Source organism: Formica exsecta, unplaced genomic scaffold, assembly GCF_003651465.1.
Source record: "Formica exsecta isolate Colony F162 unplaced genomic scaffold, ASM365146v1 scaffold591, whole genome shotgun sequence".
Classification (NCBI taxonomy): Eukaryota; Metazoa; Arthropoda; class Insecta; order Hymenoptera; family Formicidae; genus Formica; species Formica exsecta.
Genome location: NW_021853185.1, coordinates 985524 through 1006197, shown reverse-complemented (window position 1 = coordinate 1006197; position 20674 = coordinate 985524).

Here is a 20674-nt window from a genome sequence, read left to right as displayed (position 1 = left end):
ATTTAGTATTTTTCGATTCGAACTCTTACGAAGAGATTACTCGATATATGACACATTGATATTACTTATTAAATAATGCCACACTTAGTATTTAAAAATATTGTGGACTCTCTATATATAAGTCTTTTTTCGGTCGGAAAATTCGAGGAAAAGTTTGGAACATTATTAGACTGCGAATGGCTATCTAAATGGATCGATGTTCCATGAAATTTGATCTAAAACGAATAGACACTCACGAATCTTAGGCCGGAACTTCGTGAGTGAATCCTTCTACGTAGTCTCTCACGAGTTTGGGCGCACGAGAAGAGCAACAGCCGAGGAAATCTTCCCACAAAAAGTAACAGGTAGGTATCCTGTTTCCATTGAGCGACAGGTAGACTCTTTCGCCCATAGCTTTGGTCGTCAATACCCGTCTCAAAGATCCGTGAAAGGGCCACGGTTCGGAAGGAAGGGATGGGCCCGAAAATAGATTAATATATGCAAAAGTTCCATTGACCGACGATTTTTTCCCACCGGAACAAGTGAACCTACCAAAGGATCCATTCTAGATTCTCCTATTTCACCTGCTGCTCATCCTTCCCTTCTCTTTTATTATAAGCATTTACAAATCTTAAGAGCGATTTAAATCGAACATCTTTTCCCAGACTACGAGAAATCATTCATCTATGGCAAAAGTATTCTCGCTACTTTTATGTATCCAAATTTCCATGATTATTATTCATGACCGCAATATTTGCGTGATTGCAATGTTTGTAATATTTTACACAATTATTTTCCGTATCGTAATAATCTAATCCGTGCCTAAAGAAGGTAACTCGAGTATCAGATCATTCACAAACTCGCTCGCAAGTCCAAGCTTGTATCTTGGAGGCATCGCAAATGCGGGTTCTCTTCAGGAGTTCGCGAGTGGAACAGCCAAAACCGGCCGGTTGCTTTATTTTATGGTTTTTCGAGACAATGTTCTCGTCGACCGTTTCTGCTCTCGCAGGAGCCCTCCGATATGGGGCCGTACGCGTACCCAGGACCCATTGTCTTCGTACTCTGCTGCGCGACCCTATCGACCCGGACGCTACTTTATCCTCGCATTAAACCGGGTCCCTGACTGAGAGCGCCGCGAAAATTTCGTTCCGAAATTCATTATGCGCTCGTGCGCTGCGGGCTCTGCGAGCAAACCCGAGCTGAACATCTCTCCGTGATGCTCGCACCTTGTTGACTTTTTTAACGTCGAATTTGCGCACTTTATTACGAGTCTGGCGCGCACGCGAACGTGTACTCGCCGCTGTTTATTGGTTTGGGGGACGCTATTTCGCACCTATGTTCATGTATCATGTTTTAAACGGAGAGATGAGATATAACCGTAGAGAATATGTGAGCAAATTTTTTGAAATTAAAATAATTATCTTTTTTGGCGATACAAGTTGAAAGAGAAAGAGAGAAAGAGAGAGAGAGAGAGAGAGAAAAAAGTGTTATGGTTTTATCAACATTTAATTTTTTTTAAAATATGTAATAGAGAGTATTAGTGATCTTATTCGAAAAGGAAATAAAAAACTAGTTATTTTATATCAGAAAAATATTAAGAATAAAATTGCAGAGTACATGAAATAAAATATAACGTACTTTTTTCTATTAAACTTCTATTTTTTACTTTTATGTTTATGAAGAAAAATAAAAGAAAATATCTGCCAAACGAGCTCGTTCACGCTTTTAAAAAATACGCTCGAAGGATGCGCGTCGTTCGGCATCCGCGAGATAAAATCTAGCGTTACTTTATAAGCTGCGGGTGATTCTTTATGGCGCGAAGAATCCGCGCTTAAGCGTCTTTTATCTCTTCTTTTGGCAATTTCTTAACTTTTTTTTTTCTTTTTTCTTGAGACCGTAAGCGCTGACAGCCGAAGTTCTTCGTTGGAACCCGCTGTTTGATCGCGCCGCGAAATTCCAAAGTGAGAAACTGATACACCCGGAGATGTAACTTACTCCTTGATGAACGGTGCTGCTAAAATTATTTATTCTCGTGTCGAAGTAAAATCATGTAATTCCGTAATTCAAATTTTGTAGAAATTCTCTTTTGCATAAAAAATATATTATTTTTGTAGTTAATTAATTTTATAATTTTACTTGCCTCAAATCTCTCAATAAAGTTTATTATTTTTTTAGTACAAAAATTAATTTCTCATGTTTTTATGTTTTCATGTAACTGATATTAATATTAATCATTTCAATCATGCTCTATCAAATATTATGAACGCGAGAGGAACTTTATCAACTGCTTATTCATGTCGATCCACACTCGCGCTCTTCCCGCTCTTCTCCACAAAAATCTTTCTCGCGCGCGCGCGTGTTAGTCGCGTGGGCGATCATCTCGTAGGTGGAGTCGTTTTTGCGTGCATGCGCGCGTGCACGCGAGTGCATTGTCTCTTATTGTCCACCAAGGATCGGCGTATCCGCTTTCCAAAACTCTCGAGTACGCGCAGGTTGGGTTTCTCGTTTTAGACGTCGCGACGACCATTGTTCGCTATCGCTCTACACATCTGCATCTGCTTTCCAAAAGGCTTAGAACTAACGGCGATTATATTATTCACGTTTTCCTCCTACGATCCGCTAATGTGTCTTCGTCGCTACTTGGATCTCCCTCATTGGATCTCACATCGTAAGTAACGAAACGGGTCTTTGAGAGCGCTGAATCATCCTAAATAGGCTCATCTTTTAGCAGAAATCGATATCTCTTATCGAGCAATAAACTTTTAAGTAATTAATATAATAATGATGTACTATTAAATTTAGTACGCAAATTAATGTTAGTGCAAAGATTAGCAAACCATTAATTTTTCTTTATCTCTCATTACTTTTTTAACTCGTTTTTTGACATTTTAAGATATATTTTTTATAATTATTATCAAAATTATTACATGTGTACATGTTATTTTGTGTCTGAATATAAGAATTATATATCTCAACAATCCTTCGTTCGTGCAACTTGTCAGGGACATTATCACAGTACCTGTGTTCTGCGTGTTGTTTCGTATCATGACTAATCTGGAATTGCGACACGTGCGCGTTCGCGAAATTTACTGAGTCCATGCAAACTGATACGCCGAATCTTAAAGAGTGACACTCCTCGTATGCGCACGCATTTTAAGTGTCGTCCTCTCAAAAATAACAAAGAACGATAGCGTTGAAAAAATGCATGTCGGCGAGATTTATTATCGGGCGTTAACGCGAAAAAGTCATTATAATTGCGGGAATTTAAATCGTTAAATAAAAAGATGACACCGTTATTATAATTCTTCAAAATAGTAGATGTAAAAGTAATATCTTACTCTAGAGTAGATAACAAAATATAATTTTGTTAATATTATTTTTTAAATTTATATTTTATAATATACACATACAGGATTTAAGTGTTTTAAAATACTTATACGTGTCAGGAAGTTTTCATTAATGCATGTACAATTAAACGAGAACAATAAATCCTATATATTGTAGACGTCTGCATGTACGAAGTGGGTGGCGATTGCCAGCTGTGGCTACCTGTATTTTTCTGTGGCACGTTACCTTATCCCATCTCTCTCCCGCGCGCTCTTCCTTCTTCGATCATTCATCTCCGAGTCCATTAAAAGCAAATCGGGCTCGCAGTATCGCCCGTATCAGAAAGCACGTGTGTATCGGCGGCTTCTCGATCTCCCGCCCTTTCCATCTAGGCGAAGCTAGATCTCTCGCTTTGTACTGGAAGAATCTCCGGCTCATAGATCACTGTATAAATAATAATAGCACGATAATTGTGATATATCGTGATGTGTTATACCAAGCGCATAGTTACAACGCAAGATTGAAAAGAAGATGTATGCAACGCAAGATGTACCTGCTTACACTTTTCTATATAATTTAGAAACGTATACTCTATTTTAATTTTTTTTTATAATGCGCAGTTATAATATAATTATTTTTTTTATTCAAGAAGTAGGTCGCGGGCAACACCCATTTTTTTTTTTTTTTGCGAGAAGGTGTTCAATCGCCCATCCGCTATCGGACGAACACGCGATTGAGTTATCTATCAGAGAGAGAGCATATCTTAACGACGTTGACACTACACCGGCGAACGAATGCCACACACCTCGTGACGGTTAACGTTAACGACCTGGGTGATCGTCACGGACCGATAATCGGCGCGATCCAGAAAAGGGCAATTATCGCGGGATAGAGAATGAGCGGCGTGAGGACGAGGCGAGGCGAGGCGCCAAGTCGTGAGCTAGTTGTTAAGTGATTCCGATAACCTCTCAATCGTCCGCAAACGGCCGCGGAGACTCTCGACCGGCAGAGAAGAAAAATCACCGCCGAGATCGGCCCATCGTCGCCCTCGCCACAACGCGGTGCCGTGGAATAATTAACGGTGGACCGGACGACCTGGATCGGCCGAGTGTATCTCTTCTTCGTTCCTCCTTGGCTTATCCTCCGTCTTGCCTCGCGACATGACGTTAACGGTCGACGACACTGCCGAAGATCGGATATTCTATCGGATTTAATAGAAAATCTTTACATCGCGAGAGAGATTTATCGACAGTTATAATAAGATTCAAAGATACTTATATGCTTCTTCTATTATACGCATCCGGCTATCAATCTATACAGATTTAATTTCGGAACGTTTTTACGAATAGTTTGCTTAATAATATATTTATGAACAAATAGAATATATAAATGTTACTTATTGAAATAAATCATATGTTGAAAGAGAAAGAAGTATAAAATTAAAATAATTTTATTTTACAATAAGTAAGCCTCATCTTTTACCAGGATTAAAAATTATTGTATGTGTGTATTAATGGCGATTTATTGTTTGCGCGTGAACAATTATTTACCGTCACACAGCCGAGCTTGTTTATAAATTTCCGTTGAGTTTTATCTCGAAGAACGGTTATATTGTTTTTTGTTCTCTCGCAGCGGGTCGTAATCATAAGCCGGACAGCAGGTTCGCGCGCTGCCCGATTTTACAATGTAATATATTTTCGAATTCACGAGGACGCGGTGCGTAACTGGTAGAAAAAAACCAAATCGGAGAGATGACTGCGCTGCGCGTCATCAAGAGTCTCCCCTCCGAATGTTGCGAGCAGAGAACCGTGACGGTAGTCGGCTCCCTGCAGATTTGTGGTTGCTTGATTGAAATAAACAGCCCCGCAGCATTCCCGTTCGCGATCATCGTTCCAGATCGTCTTATGGCTATTTTCATCTTAGCTACGGCTTCCTTATGGCAATGATAAGTTATGTCATCGTGGAATATTATCAAAAAAATACGAGTCTACGAATCGAAAAAGGGGCGAGCGAGTTAATAAATAATCGCTGCAAGTTATGGTGATCGCAATTTTTCAATATGCTGGTACGACGAGAGCGATATGTATTCCAAACGTCGTACAGTAAAGTACAATAGAACTTTTCGCGAATAGTGTCATGGTATCTTGAATGCTCCATCAAACAATTATTGTACAATTTAGACAGATAACAGCATAATGAATAATAATAATTACACGTATACTTTGTTCTAATTATACTGTGTGTTCGTTATTATATCTATATAGAACATTTATATATCGTTTGATAATATAAAAGATTTTATGGCAGCCTACTATAGCGCATAACAACCACCGACTAAGCTCTCCTAAATTACGTGACGTGGAGGTTATTGACCTGTATCCCTCGCGCACACACGGGGATAATATCCATCGTGCCGCTCTCCCATCGGGCACTTTTTATCCAGCTTCCGGCTCGGGGTCCCTCCTGTGCACGGCGTCCGGGCACCGGAAGCGTTTAGGCCTCGTCACGCTTGTTTTAATTACGAGAACAGGCCACCGTCGGTCCTCTTTCCTTGTCCGCGCACGCACACGCATACGAACGTCCGCGGTCCGTGAGTCGACAGTCGGTTCGACACCTGGCACTCTACGGGAAGGGAATTAATTTTTCGGATTAGCTTATCGCGCACGACCTGCTAGCGACTTCGCGGAGAACGGGGTTAAGACGGGCTGAGCGGCTTTAGATTAATGAGGTTCCGGGAGGTGACGAAGCTACACAGGCGCGCCGCCTCCTCCGCGCTTGTCCGATTATTATCCCGCGCGTGTGTTAATTGAAGAACCGCGCCCGAGAGAGGAGCTTTGAGTGCCGATAATATCGCGATGATGCGCGATTGACACGAATCGCGATCGTTGCTGCGGTAGAAAGTAGCGAATATCCAGGTGTGTCAGGAGTATGCGGAGAAAAGTGGACGTTGTTGGCTCGTACATATATTCTTGCAATGCGGATCTCGCCGAAAAAAATTAATATTTTCCGCGTGTCGAGCGAATATAAAATATTTCGATATCTTATAAGAAGAGAAGATTTATTTCGCATTGCTCTCTCCTATCTCATCGGCATGCGAGATTCCATCTCGCGCGAGATTCTATCTCGACAAGCCATTCTATAAAAAATGGTACTGTTTAAAATAGCGAGATATTTTAAGAATATTTACAACTATATATATATTTAATAAATTCGGGCATCCTTGTACGATTAATATCACGCTTATGTGCCCGAGAGATTCGCGAAAACTTCCAGCGATCGCGTCGATCGTGAATCCTCGCCTACGGCGATCGTCGATCATGTCGTTTTTATGTTCGCATACACACACACACATCGCGTATAAAAGCGATCGAGCGCAGGTGTAGGCTGATGCTGGTGCGCGAGAGCGGATGCTGGCAGAACAGGTTAATCTCCGGGATTCCAGCAATCAAAGTGCCATCGCCGTCTACGGCCATAGCGCGAGATTTACCGGTAATGTGCCTCGTAAGGTAGATTATACACAGCCATACGAGATTTTCGTACTGGCGGCGCATAAACGACCGATTAATCCGAAAATACTGTCTTGTCCGAGGATCTCGCGCTACCACACTGACGGCATTGCTCGTCCAACCCGATCCTCTTCCTTCTCCGATTTTCTCCGGTTCGCGCGGTTGACAGATGACGTTCCTCTCCGCTCCCAGTGTATCTGTTCCCGGAATAATTAAGCGAAATTTTAGTGGTCAATATTCTACGGCTGTTTATTCGGCCGATAAACCATGTGACGTATACAGACGTCGAAAAAAAAATGCTAATTGTAATGTCCACGCTAATGCGCACGCGAGGGCCCGCGGCCAGATGACGAAGGGGCTGCGCGTGAGCCACCCCGCGGTGGTCGTCGATCGTTCACGCGAACCGATTCGTGGCTCCTAAACGCACCGCGAAGAGAGTAAATTGTAGCCAACCGCATGCTGCGCACGTCTGAGATGTATGCTCACGCGATGTAAAACATTCGGCTGCCGTTACTGATGTTTTTTTCGTGATATTAATCGTACAAGGATGAATTTATTAAATCGTTGTACGCAAGTAGATATCGTTAATTGTTGATATTTTAAACAATGTCGTTTTTTGTGTAGAGAGATATTTTTCACGGATTAGCAAGAATCGCATTCGAGAGATTGATCTTTACTTCACAGTGATTTACACGAAATAAAGTATATCGCATTTGCGTTTAAATCCTAGATATCTTTCTTTGGAAAGATGCGAAGCGATATCATCTCACACAGAGTAACGTGAAGAAAATTTCCACGAAATCCATCCGCAGAACAGCTTCGTCGGTTTACCACAAAAGCGAGCGAAAATCGGTGAAAGAGGCCGCTTAGTCGAGCGAGTGGATCTCGTCGGGCGAATCAATCCAAGCATGATTAAGGCTCTATCCTAGAAGCGCGCATCTTCTATGGCTTCTTTCTTGTTCTATCGTTTCTAACGTCTTGAGCTCTCTCCCTCGCCGTACTATCCGTTTCAGGTTGCATTGTCTTCGCCGGGGCTGCGCTGTCTATTTGCACGCGGGTCCTTTGTAGAAGCCGCCGCCACTTTTTCGTAGCTACCGCTGTTAAACTAAGCGAGAGCCATCCTTACCGCAAGGAGGAAGCTTGGGTTCCCGTGCTCGCGGTACACGACGGTACACCAGATATGCCCGGATCCCTGTTTTCAGGTCACCGTACGGAGGTCAGCGCGCGCGCTTTGTACCAAGTGTGGGTTAAGTTACTCGGGTACCAAACTCCGCGAGAGCCTTTGTACCTTTTCGAGTTATAAAAATACGCCGCGGTTGCTACGCTCATCGAGCAAGGGAAGCCATTGAAACGCGTAATCGTGAGTAGTCGATGCGTTAGAGAGTTTATAGTATGTCAAGTATATGAAAGTTTTTCACGAGCGATAGCCGTGGAATGTTGGCATTTTTTGAACATCTCATTTATATTGTATTGAAATCTGCTTTAATTCGAATATGTAGATCGAATTACGTTTTAATTCGCCTCACAATTTTGCGGTGTTATAATTGTACACACGGTATATGAGTGTGTCGGAAAAGTGTTGTTTATATAAGTATAACTCTTTCGAATTTTCTTGTCTTCTGCGTCATACGCGCGGACAGCTATGGGTCAAACATAAAAATGATCCCACGGTCCTTTGAAACGGCAGCATCCTTTATTACGAGACGTTTGATTCAGTATCACGCCTCGTTCTCGTACGAATCTCCACAATCCTTTTCACAGGACACAAGACGTTTAACATATGAAAAAGTCTCCCGTAGGATGAATGGCACTGCGAAGCTTTTGTCGGAATTGCTTCTTCTTCTTCGTCTTCCTCTTCTTCTTCCTTCTCTTCTTCTCCGAGCAGACGACAGGTTCGTGCTATCACGTGGGTGAGGTCACGCCCGGATACACGTCGGCATATATGAATGTTTAGTGCTGTTCTACCTGCAATCTCTCGATTTTGTATCTCAAAGCTTCTTTTACATCACACCGCTAGTTGTATTGTACATTCATTCATATGAGTATAACGTGTATATAATAACAAAAAAGATATTTATTGACTTAAATTTGATCAGAATAAACGAAATCTCTACATTTATTTATAATTCAAATTTTAATATTTTAAATAATCCCATTTATATTCGAAATGTAAAGCATGACAACCGATTAAAATTCTTATTCTTGTAAATAAGTATAACTTGTTGACGCTCATTATACAGGACTCGAAAACGCTATTCAAGTGCAAAAATAACTCAGCCATATACGAGCGCATCTTTGTCGTGCAAGGCAGAGCCCATTATCCTCGAACAAAGTTTTGTTCGTTGCTCGTAAATTTGCTTGACGCTGCCGCACCGCGGCGGCTGTAACATGCGAATAAAGTCGTCATCGCGTCCTCAACGTCCACTAATCCTTCCCCATTTACTCGGGGGACATCGAGTGTGCAAGGATCGACTCCGACAAGCCGACGAGACGTTCGTTGCGAAACAGCCAACATGCCGGTTTCTTTTTCGAACCTTCGCCACTTGACTCACGCACAATGCATCGACCGTTCCTTGCTTCCCCCTCCTCCCCTTTAATTTCCCCCTCGCTTATGTCCTTTCATCAACGAGCTCCGCAACCCCTAATGCGGGTTCATTATTTTCATGTTCGGGACGCGAACGCGTAAATCGCGATCGGAGAGCTCGAGAAGTCTGGGTTGGCCGCGCGGGGTGGCATTTTTCTGAACGACGGATCAAAGCAACGAAAAATGGGGACACCGATGGACAAGTGGCTCGCGAGCCCTTCTACGAAGAAACGAAACGTCAACGGCTATTTAATTGGTACTCTGAGATGCATTTTGATTCGGCTTCAGCGCAGATTCAATCACCTGGCGCAATTTGGGAACGGAAGCGCAAGGAAATAATTTTTCACATACGATATAATGACAGTTTATCATAATTTTAATACGAAAAAATTATATTATGACGTAAATGTTGTAAATATGTAATTGTATTATGTTATACGTTTTTTGAAATATGCGGGTAAAAATATAAAAATTGAAAATAAAAAAAATAAAATAGAAAATTGATTCAGAAATATGATATTAAAAAGTATCAGTTCTGTTTCTTGCAATACTAGAACAACACAGGCTTTTTCTTACGGACATTTTCCAATTTTTTTAACTTTTCTTTCCGTATATACATGTATATAAATCAAAACTTTTTAATAATCCTTTTATAAAATTTAGTTTTATTAATCAGGAGGGACTAAAAAACTAGGGGGAGCCCCATAAATTTTTTGGATTCTCTTCTAATTTTTAATATATATATTTAATTGGTACTCTGAGATGCATTTTGATTCGGCTTCAGCGCAGATTCAATCACCTGGCGCAATTTGGGAACGGAAGCGCAAGGAAATAATTTTTCACATACGATATAATGACAGTTTATCATAATTTTAATACGAAAAAATTATATTATGACGTAAATGTTGTAAATATGTAATTGTATTATGTTATACGTTTTTTGAAATATGCGGGTAAAAATATAAAAATTGAAAATAAAAAAAATAAAATAGAAAATTGATTCAGAAATATGATATTAAAAAGTATCAGTTCTGTTTCTTGCAATACTAGAACAACACAGGCTTTTTCTTACGGACATTTTCCAATTTTTTTAACTTTTCTTTCCGTATATACATGTATATAAATCAAAACTTTTTAATAATCCTTTTATAAAATTTAGTTTTATTAATTAGAAGGGACTAAAAAGCTAGGGGGAGCCCCATAAACTTTTTGGATTCTCTTCTAATTTTTAATATATATATTGAAATTTAGTTTAAAATTACCATTTTATTTCAAATAATAATATTTCAAATTGAATTAAACTTTAAACCTTCAAAGTTTAATAATCCTTTTATAAAATTTAGTTTTATTAATTAGGGGGGATTAAAAAGCTAAAGAGGGTACTATAAAATTTTTAGTCTCCTCTAATTAATAAAACTAAATTTTATAAAAGGATTATTAAAAAGTTTAGATTCATATATATATATATGAATATTACATGGACATTTATTAATTTTTTAAACTTTTCTTTCCTAACTTTAACTTTTTCTATCACAAACTGTCAAACTGTCAAAATTCGCATGATTTGACAGTCGAGTAAAACAAATCGCAGCGCACAGTCCATCAGCATCACGGAAAAAAGGCTTCAATGCTTCGATATATTCGAGTTCGAAGTTCCACGTTTTTTTTTAGAAAGGGATTTTAAAGTCACAAACAAGAGGTAACAAAATAAATGAACACGTCGAATGTGCGCTATGTATGTGTATATTTCAATTTTAATCGGGCATATTTATGCGATGTAACGACATGAGCGAGAAATCGCGCAACAATAAGTAATTCGATAGTCCAGATTAAGCCACAAAGATTTTGAAGCGAAGCATACAAAGCGGCAAATGTGTCACGACAAAAAATCGCGCGCCCCTTTGTCGCGACGCGAGCGACTTACCCTTGGCGTGCATAATGTATCGCTCCAGATTGTACGAGACACGATAACATCTTAACGGTCGCGAGCGCCGATTCGCTCCATCTCGCTCTTGGTGGCCGGCAGAAAAGAGCCGGCGGTAGTAAAAAGCCGCACCAACAATAGTCAAGTGTCGTGATTTGTGCCCGGTCGCGGAGGGGTATATGCCACCATCCAGTCTTAATTAACCCTCGTTCCCACGTGACTTCTTACCCCCGGGAGACCACGGAGGGGGTTCTCTCCTTCGCCGTGTAACGTACTTTTCTACGCTCTGTTACACATTGTCAAAGGGCCCCCGATTCCTGTCCCCGGACGAACATACCGAATCACTTGCCGCCCCGTCACCTGCGCTCCAACGTCTTCCAAGGCGAATATCGATCGTCATTAAATCGGAAGCGGTCCGGTAATCGGTAGCACCGAAGGTAGAAGCACCGTGCGATCAGTCGCGCATTTTTTTTTTAAATTGTTTTCTAACTTTCCTTACTTATTTTCTAGGCTTTAATATTACATATATATCACGTATATTATTAGCGTCTGTAACATTTTCCTTTTGCGCATGCAGGTGCCGATTATTAGTAATAATGCCCAGCCTCTACACGTAGTACCCCGAGCGTTGTCTGTTCATTATTCCGACGAGCTGCGCGTACACCTTAATGGCTCAATATACAACCAGTATGCGTGGCTTCGCTCGTACATCACGCTCAGTGCTAGGCGCAAAACTATGTTCTCCTCACGTAATACCGATATTGTTTCCGCGAATGGTGAGAAATGCCCCGATGGCGTTATAACGCCCTGTGGTCCACCGGGGTTAACCGTCCACAGTGTTGGAATAATAGCGACTATTAGGTAAGTACCGTCTCGTGCCAAAGGAACGAGCTTGACGATTGTTCGGCTTCTCTTAAGTATCCTTCCGACTTACTTCTCCTCACGTGTATTATCACTAAATAAAGCGATGGAAGCGTCTATCCTATTAATATGGTGCAAGTGACGTTCGAAAAAATTTTGCATTGTTGCACGAAAGAAAATGACATAGCAACGATTATAAAGATATAAATAACGATTTAATGTTTTCGATTACTTATCTGCTGCTGCGATTGCTAATTAAAATTTTTTGATAAAATATAGTTTGTATCTTCGTAATTCCTACTGGCAGAGATCTCGAGCATTGTCACTAATTATTGCAGCTCGTAATTGACTTTCACACTTTATCGGTAACAGCCGCATTAATATTCTCTACCGTCGTCAATTAGGAGCTAAATTTTTGCGTCCACCCTTAACTCCGGGGAAGCGCTGCACGTTCGGTCATCCTCAGGTAAGACCGACGCGCACGTTACGAGGATTAATGACGGCGAACGTACGAAACAATCAGTCGGCGGCAGACGACTTTTTAGAAGCGTCGGCGAGAAGCGTTCCTTCGTGATTCTCGTTAAGTCCCTTCTCCGCTTAATTCGCCTAACGGTAAGCCGCGCTGGCGGGCGCCTATTACGTCAGAGATTTTGTAGAGGCCTTGGCGCCAGACATCGTAACTAGCTCGCAAGTTAATATCTCGCAATGCAGCGGGTAATGCGCGAGCGATATATTCCCTCGGATATGCGCATATGGGGGACGGGGGAGAAGGGGGACGGAGGGGACACAGAGCCCAGTAGGCGATACGCGGTAGGAAAATGCGTTTCCGGACAGGTACGAGACTTATGACCTCGGGCAGATGAGGTGCTGCCCCGGCCTGTAATCTCGCCTAACAGGGGCCATCGAGTCACCGGTAATCTTGACTCGGTTTCGAGCCGATCTAAGCTAGCAGCAGCCCTCACCTACCTACCTACCTACCATAGTAGTTGCCTCGGCGTGGTTTCTCGCGGAATCGAGTAATGGAAACCCCGTGTTAGCACGTTCGATTCTCTGCCGACTCCAGCTAGTTTCGACCCCATGGGAAGCCGGCCTTAACTCAGTAGCCGGTAACGTGTTTGTCCTTCGCCGAATGCACGCCCGTCGCCCGTTACGCGGAATTTCCAATTGTAATTTCATTCGAGAGTGCGATTCGCGCGTTTCGCAATTTTTATCTTTAATTATCTTACGAGTTTGCGCCAGATATCTCTTTTTGCACTCTGGCTTACTTATATGCTTAATACGTTTCCATACAAGTTATTTATAATTCTACTACAATGTGTAACATTGCTTAAAAATTAATGAAAATGTATCTGTGTGTATATAATCTTCTCTATATTTATTCTTTAAAAAAATTTCAGAAGAAAGGGAAAAAGAGAGATTTTTTTTTATGTTATAAAATTTGATGATGCGAGATCTTTCTTGATTTTTTAATCATTTTCGTCAAGAAGACTGACTGTGACAATGGTATATTCATCGTGATTCCTTCGATCTCGAAGAACAATTACGGGAGGCAGTAGTCGTTAGCCTATGCCCCCGCGTTAGTATGCGCTCCGTCACACCTGACTGGCCGCATAGCACACGCGGTGCCTTCGCCGCCGACAGCGACTTGAGTAACAGCCGGCCACGGCGAAATATCCTCTTACTACCCCGGCAAATCTTTCGCAATGTGTCCGCCGGGTTAATAGGAAAGAAAGACATCGAATTCCACCGTGATCGCTCTCGTCGATCGATCGATGACATATCGATCTAGGCCTTTTCACTCTGCGACAGTCCTTCTACGTGACGATCTTTGATCGGTCGCTCATATGTATTATAGGTCAAACCATACACTCTCACTTGGCCAATCTTTTCTCTGATCGGCGATGAAATTCCGCGACTTTCTAGAGCGTGGCGCGTAAACCCGATTACGCCATCGCGGCCTATTCTTGTCAGCCAACTCTTCACCGTTATTCAAAATATTATTCGACGAACATTCAATAATGTCAAGAGTTCTCTTTGTACCTCGAATCAAACGAAGACAATACTTTCTAGCATCCAGCTAAAAATTGTAAGCATAATAGTTCGCAGAGAGTTACTCATAACTGCATTGATATGATATAAGATTTCGTCATTTATATTTTTTATCCTCGTGCAAGAGCGTGACTATATTGTTGCTTGAACAATCTACTCTCACTGTAAGGTTCTTCAACTTCTTATCCTCCGACACCCCTTATCGCACGTTTGTTCAAGATCGCTCGATCGCCGATACCGGCGCAGAGACTGGGTTATTAATGACCCGAACGTCCAAGACGGCTCGCGCGCGAGCCGAGCTGGTTTTGGCTTAGGTTACCGGCAATTTGTATGACATTCGATCCTTCGCCCACACGCGCGGTGCCACGTATCCTGCACTCGATCTGCTACACATCTCTCTAGTCCTCCCGCTTATCCCTTCGGTCGCGATTACGACAACTCGCCCTGCCGCTGTCACGCTTTTAAGATTCACTTGACGGCTCTATTTATGTCTTTAATTCTTGTTTATTCAGAAATATACTCGATAAACCGCATTATCCATATTTGAGCATTTATATGGTGATCAATCGTTACAAATAAGAGAAGACGATCTTAAATTTTTCACAAGAGATTCATGTAAGTTTAAAAAAATTATATTAGAGCCCCACTAATATAATTTTATTTTATTGCGTTATTAAAAATTATATTGTTTTTTTAAAATTATTTTTCATGTCGTGAATATCTAGAACTATTTTGTGATACTAGGAATTTTAAACAAATTGCAAAGAAACGATTGATTAATTTGATATGGCAAGGATCAAACGATAAAGAGGATCAAAAGATAAGAGAACTTAGAGAGACAGCTCGCGGAAGTACGAAATGCGCCGAGGTCGTAAGATCTAAAAGAAACGAACCTACAGAGGGAGATAGCGAGAGACGGGGTCCAACAAGAAGGGCCCGAGGCAGCAGGGCTCAAAAGGTCTCGCGCGTTCGTGCGCAGGGAGACGAGAGGAACGAACATAGCCTGTTCCCAGTTCCCAGGCAATTCTATGAATACGAAATACGAGGTCGGTCGGTCGGCCGAACCGCCGCGGTGCACGCTGCCCGCTTCGCTCAATCATCGCAGACACGCCCGTCATATTGGCTTTGCATAAGGCCGCCCGCGAGCCCCGGTATCTCGCTCTCTATGTACCTCGCGATGATGCCGGTCGTGTTGACGTGCACGGCGCACATACGCTCGTGCTCACGCGTGCGACACGCAAAGATCGCCTCTCCTCTGCGGGAAATCACAGACTGCGCTCTGCTACTGCTCTCATAATTGTTTTACCGTTAAATGACAGTGAGACGGCACGATTACCGTCATTAACTCCATTAAAATGTCTATTTATATCGAGTGATCGATAAGCATAATTATTATCAAGGAATAATTCGCGATCACCGTTTATTTCTGCAATCGACAATAGCGTGAAAATGTATTTTACAATATAATAGAAATATAATAATGTATTTTATCTTTTCATATCGCTTCATAAACGTACTAAATAAAACGTATTATTAAATGCCACAAACTAATCAATAAAAGAAGACATTGTTTGGGAAGAAATATAAACGGTGTAATTAGCACATGTCCATTTTTTAAACAAATACCGCAAGATATGCAGTTTTGACTTGTGTTCACGTATTAGTCATACACTAGCAACAAAGTTTTCTTTTATCGCTTTACGATACAACTGGTAGTCTATTCTGTCATCAATGTTCACATAGTACCGGCTTTAAATTACGTTCGCTTAACAATCACCGCCTCGCCGGTGTCATTCTATATTGTTCGACGTACAAATAAACTACATCGTTCACAAGGAAATTCGATATTTCCTGTATGACGAAGTGTCTCGTTCAATCTATCAAAAATCTCTCTCCTACTCTCTCTTTCTCATCTCTTGTCACCTCTCCGATATAAGGACACGATGTCAGGAGGAGAAACGGTGGGGACGCACGAACAACGAGACAAGCACGTAACGAAGCGAGCCGTAAATAATGCGGACGGACAATGTTGTGAATTACGGTGGTACGCCAAACCCTTAAACGGCACGGTTTTATGTTTGCCGCGACGAGACGCGACCAGCCACCCACACAGCGCGACGTCGTTCGCGCTTCGTCGTCGTCGTCGTCGTCGGCGGCAGCGAATGATCCGGCGACCAACCGCTTTGTCACGCCGGATGCGCTTTTCTTTTTCGAAATTGGTGCTTTCTCCGACGCGATGAGACTTCTGCCGACCTCGTACCGGCCGGGGACGCCGCTCTGCCGGAATAAAGTCACTTTATTGCCCGTAATGTTACAAAATGGGACTTTAACGCGGGCATTTTTATGATACCTCCGCCGCTGCCGCGACGCCGGTTTATTATCGGGGGGAATATCCGATATTATAGATATTAATATAATTTTAATTAATTAATAATGCTATTAAATACTAATTTTGTCTCCTCTGTCAGAAATCGCTTTATTTATTATTAAAATATAATATCAATGTGATAATAAATAATAAGACACATCTGAAGGTAAGCTGCTCCATAACTGTTTGACATTAACCGCGAAATGGGGCGCGTCTTTTGTCGAGTATCCTTCGGGGAAACACGATTGCTTCCCCAATCTTCACGCCCGCGACCACCGATAGTGCGGACCGTCGCGTCGTCGTGCCGGTACCTTTATTGCCCAGCAGGAGTTACGTATCGAGCGTGGTCCGCGTGTCGGAGAGTCAGACGGATAAGTCCGTGGAGAAGTGAAGAGAATAATGGAAGGACTTTCTACTATCAAATAGATTTATGGATATCCAACCGGGTACCTACTACCGAGGTTTATAGAGCCGCGAGCGCGCCGTCATGCTTTATCCGCCGTTAAGAGCGCAGACGTCTCGCAGATATTCCGCGCGCCACGCGCGAGAGAGGAGAATATATGTTTATCGCTCGGCGCGAGATCACGCGGCGAATTGACGCGGGAGGAGCACGTGAAAGCGGACTCTCGTATTGTTCGGACGCTTTAGGGAAACTTCCTGTATCCGCCGCTATGTTTTATGATCAGCTTACCGAGCAGTAACTGCGGATTTAAATAATAGCGGATGATTATAATGTCCTATAAGCAGATAATAGATCGTGGTTATCCGCGTTAAAATTATATTAAAATAGTAAAGTTTATATTTGACTCTACATGCGAGAGTTTGTCGTATAAAAAAATTTCGTATTTAAAAAATTGTATGATTTGCTTATTTTTTATCATAACAATTCAAGAGGGCATTACCGTACAATAAAACAGGAGACGGATTATTTGGAAGGAACAATGGTGCCGCGAATATTGACTCGGGAGAGATCATCGAGATAATCCATCTCGGCTATCTAGCGGGATTAAATTCGACGATGATCAATACGTTTCGTGTACTGTCGCATCCTCGGACTCGTTTGGAGACCACAATCGGTGGTCAATTATTCACGTAGATGACTCGGCAGAAGGGTATTCAACGTTTGAACGAGATCGAAGAACAACGATACCCATCATCTAATTCTAACTCACGATTCATGATAGAACAACATTGCGATAACCGTTAGGGAATGTTTCATTCTCTACGAAAGCCGGTATTTGCCGACGAACTCCTTGACCCTTTGGTCAATAAACTGATCTTTGATCATCGGTTCGATCAAAATATTCTTTGCAATATTTTGGCATATGATTCGTTACTTAAAATATTTTTAAATTTGATATGTTATACAAAAAATATTTAATATGTTATAAGGATATAAATTATTTCTCTTCACGATTTCTTAAAAAAAAAAAATATTTTATCGATAATATAATGTTTGTCCCTTTTACGTGCATGTCTACTAATCACACGAGATGTTAATCCCTGTTCTGTAAGCTGCGTAACTTCCAGCAATTATCCGTCCGCTGGTTAAACCGGCTATGGTTCTCAGCATCGCGGAGGACCGATCTGGAGTTTCGCGTTATCACGCTACATCTCGATACTTCCGTTCGCTGGAGGGCGTAATTCTGTCCTCGATCACTGCACGATTCGCTCGTCTACGATTACACGATATAAGTATGTAAACCTGTTTGTGAATTACTTACTCTAAGTACATCGCTTCTAAAATTTTTCTTGTAAAAGATCTACAGCAAGGTCGAACTTTATTAGAAATAAATTTTAATTCCGCGTACAAAGATAAAAATATGCGTTGTAAATATGTGCTTTGTCTTTTTCTATGAAAAATGTTATAAAAAAGATATTGCATTTAATATTAAAACATAAAATCAAAATTTGTAAACTCATTCGATATCGCATCTATTTAAGGCATTTAGATTGCGAGATTAAACATGCAACATATAACGAAGTAATAGACGGGACGGGTAGTTTGACCAATTTCAGTGTTATACATCGGTACATTACATGTGAATAAAATGCAGGAAAGGAGGCAATGTCAATGCGTAAGTGCCTTGCCAATGTTTGCCCATTTTTCAACTGTTTATTTTCAAATTAACCTCCCGTGCGTGTACAAACGCCCGCGCGGCGTAACGTGCACGCGTGGCCGGCGCGTGTCACCTGTCTGTCACGGTCTTGTGAGTACACGCCACCGCTACTTTCGTGAACACCCTTCATGGTGGCGACATGGCCGACTGACCCCCAAGACCTGCTGCTGGAGGTATCCTCTCTGTCCGCTCATTCGCGCATACACGTGCGAGAATAAAAAAAAAATGTCCCTTAGAGTTTAGTAGACATCCTTATCTTGCATCGTTTGATAAACGTAATAAAAAATTGTATCACAACATTATTAAGAGTAGCTTATCTAAAATGCAATTCTAAGTTTTATCTAGCTATCGAGATTAATATTTTAAGCCAATGGTTAATGAAAAAGACAAAAATTAATAAATGTGTTATAATAATATTATGTTGTAAAATAATCAGATAGTTTAGTTTCCTATTGGAAATTATATATGTGACGTATAATGTCTTATAACTGAAATAATCTACAGGGTATATATGTCATATTTAAAAATTGCAAAAGAATGAGACGAAGGGTTGCCCGGCGTCATATGCCGAGGATTCACGCACTGTTGGCGTAGACGCGCCCCGTCTTGGGGGCTGCAGGTGCAGGAGGTACTCCTTTGGCGGATTCATGCTTGCGTGATTCCAGGAGCCGGCAGGTCCTCCGCGGAGGGCCCCTCCGCCAACAAGCGAATCCTCCTGGCACGCGCGTTTCTCTGCCGCTGGTGTTCTGCGAACATATGTGAAGGAATCATGCTCGACTGCGCCGCCTTGCCACCCCGCAGGTACCTCTTGGTGGCGGCCGCAGGTGGTGCGGTGCACCTTAAACTGCCACCTCGAAGCAGGTTTTCAGGAAGTCTATGGCATGCCGATGCACGTAAACTTTAACCCGACGCACGTTTTATTACGATTATTTCCGTACACTTATCGAATTTTTGTATCAAATAAATCTCCAATTTTTATACTGATTATCTTGTTTCTCGTTAATTATTTCCGCTATAATATATTTTGCCATCTATGAATAATAATTGAAGTATATTTCTCTCTTCTAGATTTATCATTAATACTGCCTTGTGTAATTTCACAAATATTTATTGTGCTCTTTCTATGAAGAATTGGCGCACTGCACATGGATATATTGTAGAAAATATAGCTGGTTATAAATAGTTGTCGATGGACTGTAGGAGGCTGCATAAGCGCAGGACGTTTTTCATGTGGCTAGATCCCGGCGATATCCCGACGGCATTGTCGGCCGGCATTTTTACCGAAGGGTGAAAATCGCAAATGTAAATCGTCACCGGGTTGCATGTTGGTGCCCACGCGTTCGGATGTTAAATGTAGAGGGATTACGGCGATCGCGCGCGTCACGGTACCGATATTTCGAATGTATCGACGACCGACATCAATCGGGGAGGGGTTTACGGAGGTGTTCTGGCGACGGTGTGCATAACGGAACGGCACGGATTTGCGCATGAAGTCTTGAATCGTCCTTCTTTTTCTCCTTCTTGCTTTTTTTTTAGCCATTAAACGAAAGTGCCATCGATATTCAATGACGAAAGGTAAATGGATAGGTAATACGCTACCCGTATCACCGTTGTAAAAAAAAAAGGAAATGTAACAAGAGACGTTGAATCGGCGTTAGCAGGTAATAGGAAGGTTCTCAAACAGAGAAAATTTCCCGTGGGATAAGCATACAAAAGTCATCGAGGCTACTCGGGGTCAAACGATAAAATTAATTCGTACGCATTATCGCATCCGCACGTTATTATCATAGCTGATGAACAGTCTGCAGATGTATATATTATTTCTTAGATTCCCCTTTTTATCGGAGCTAAATTGCATTATACATTCATGAATTAATAACACATATTACCAATATAACATAATTTCAGTAGTTTTAATATCTCTATAAAATTATTTTAATTAGTAATATATAATTA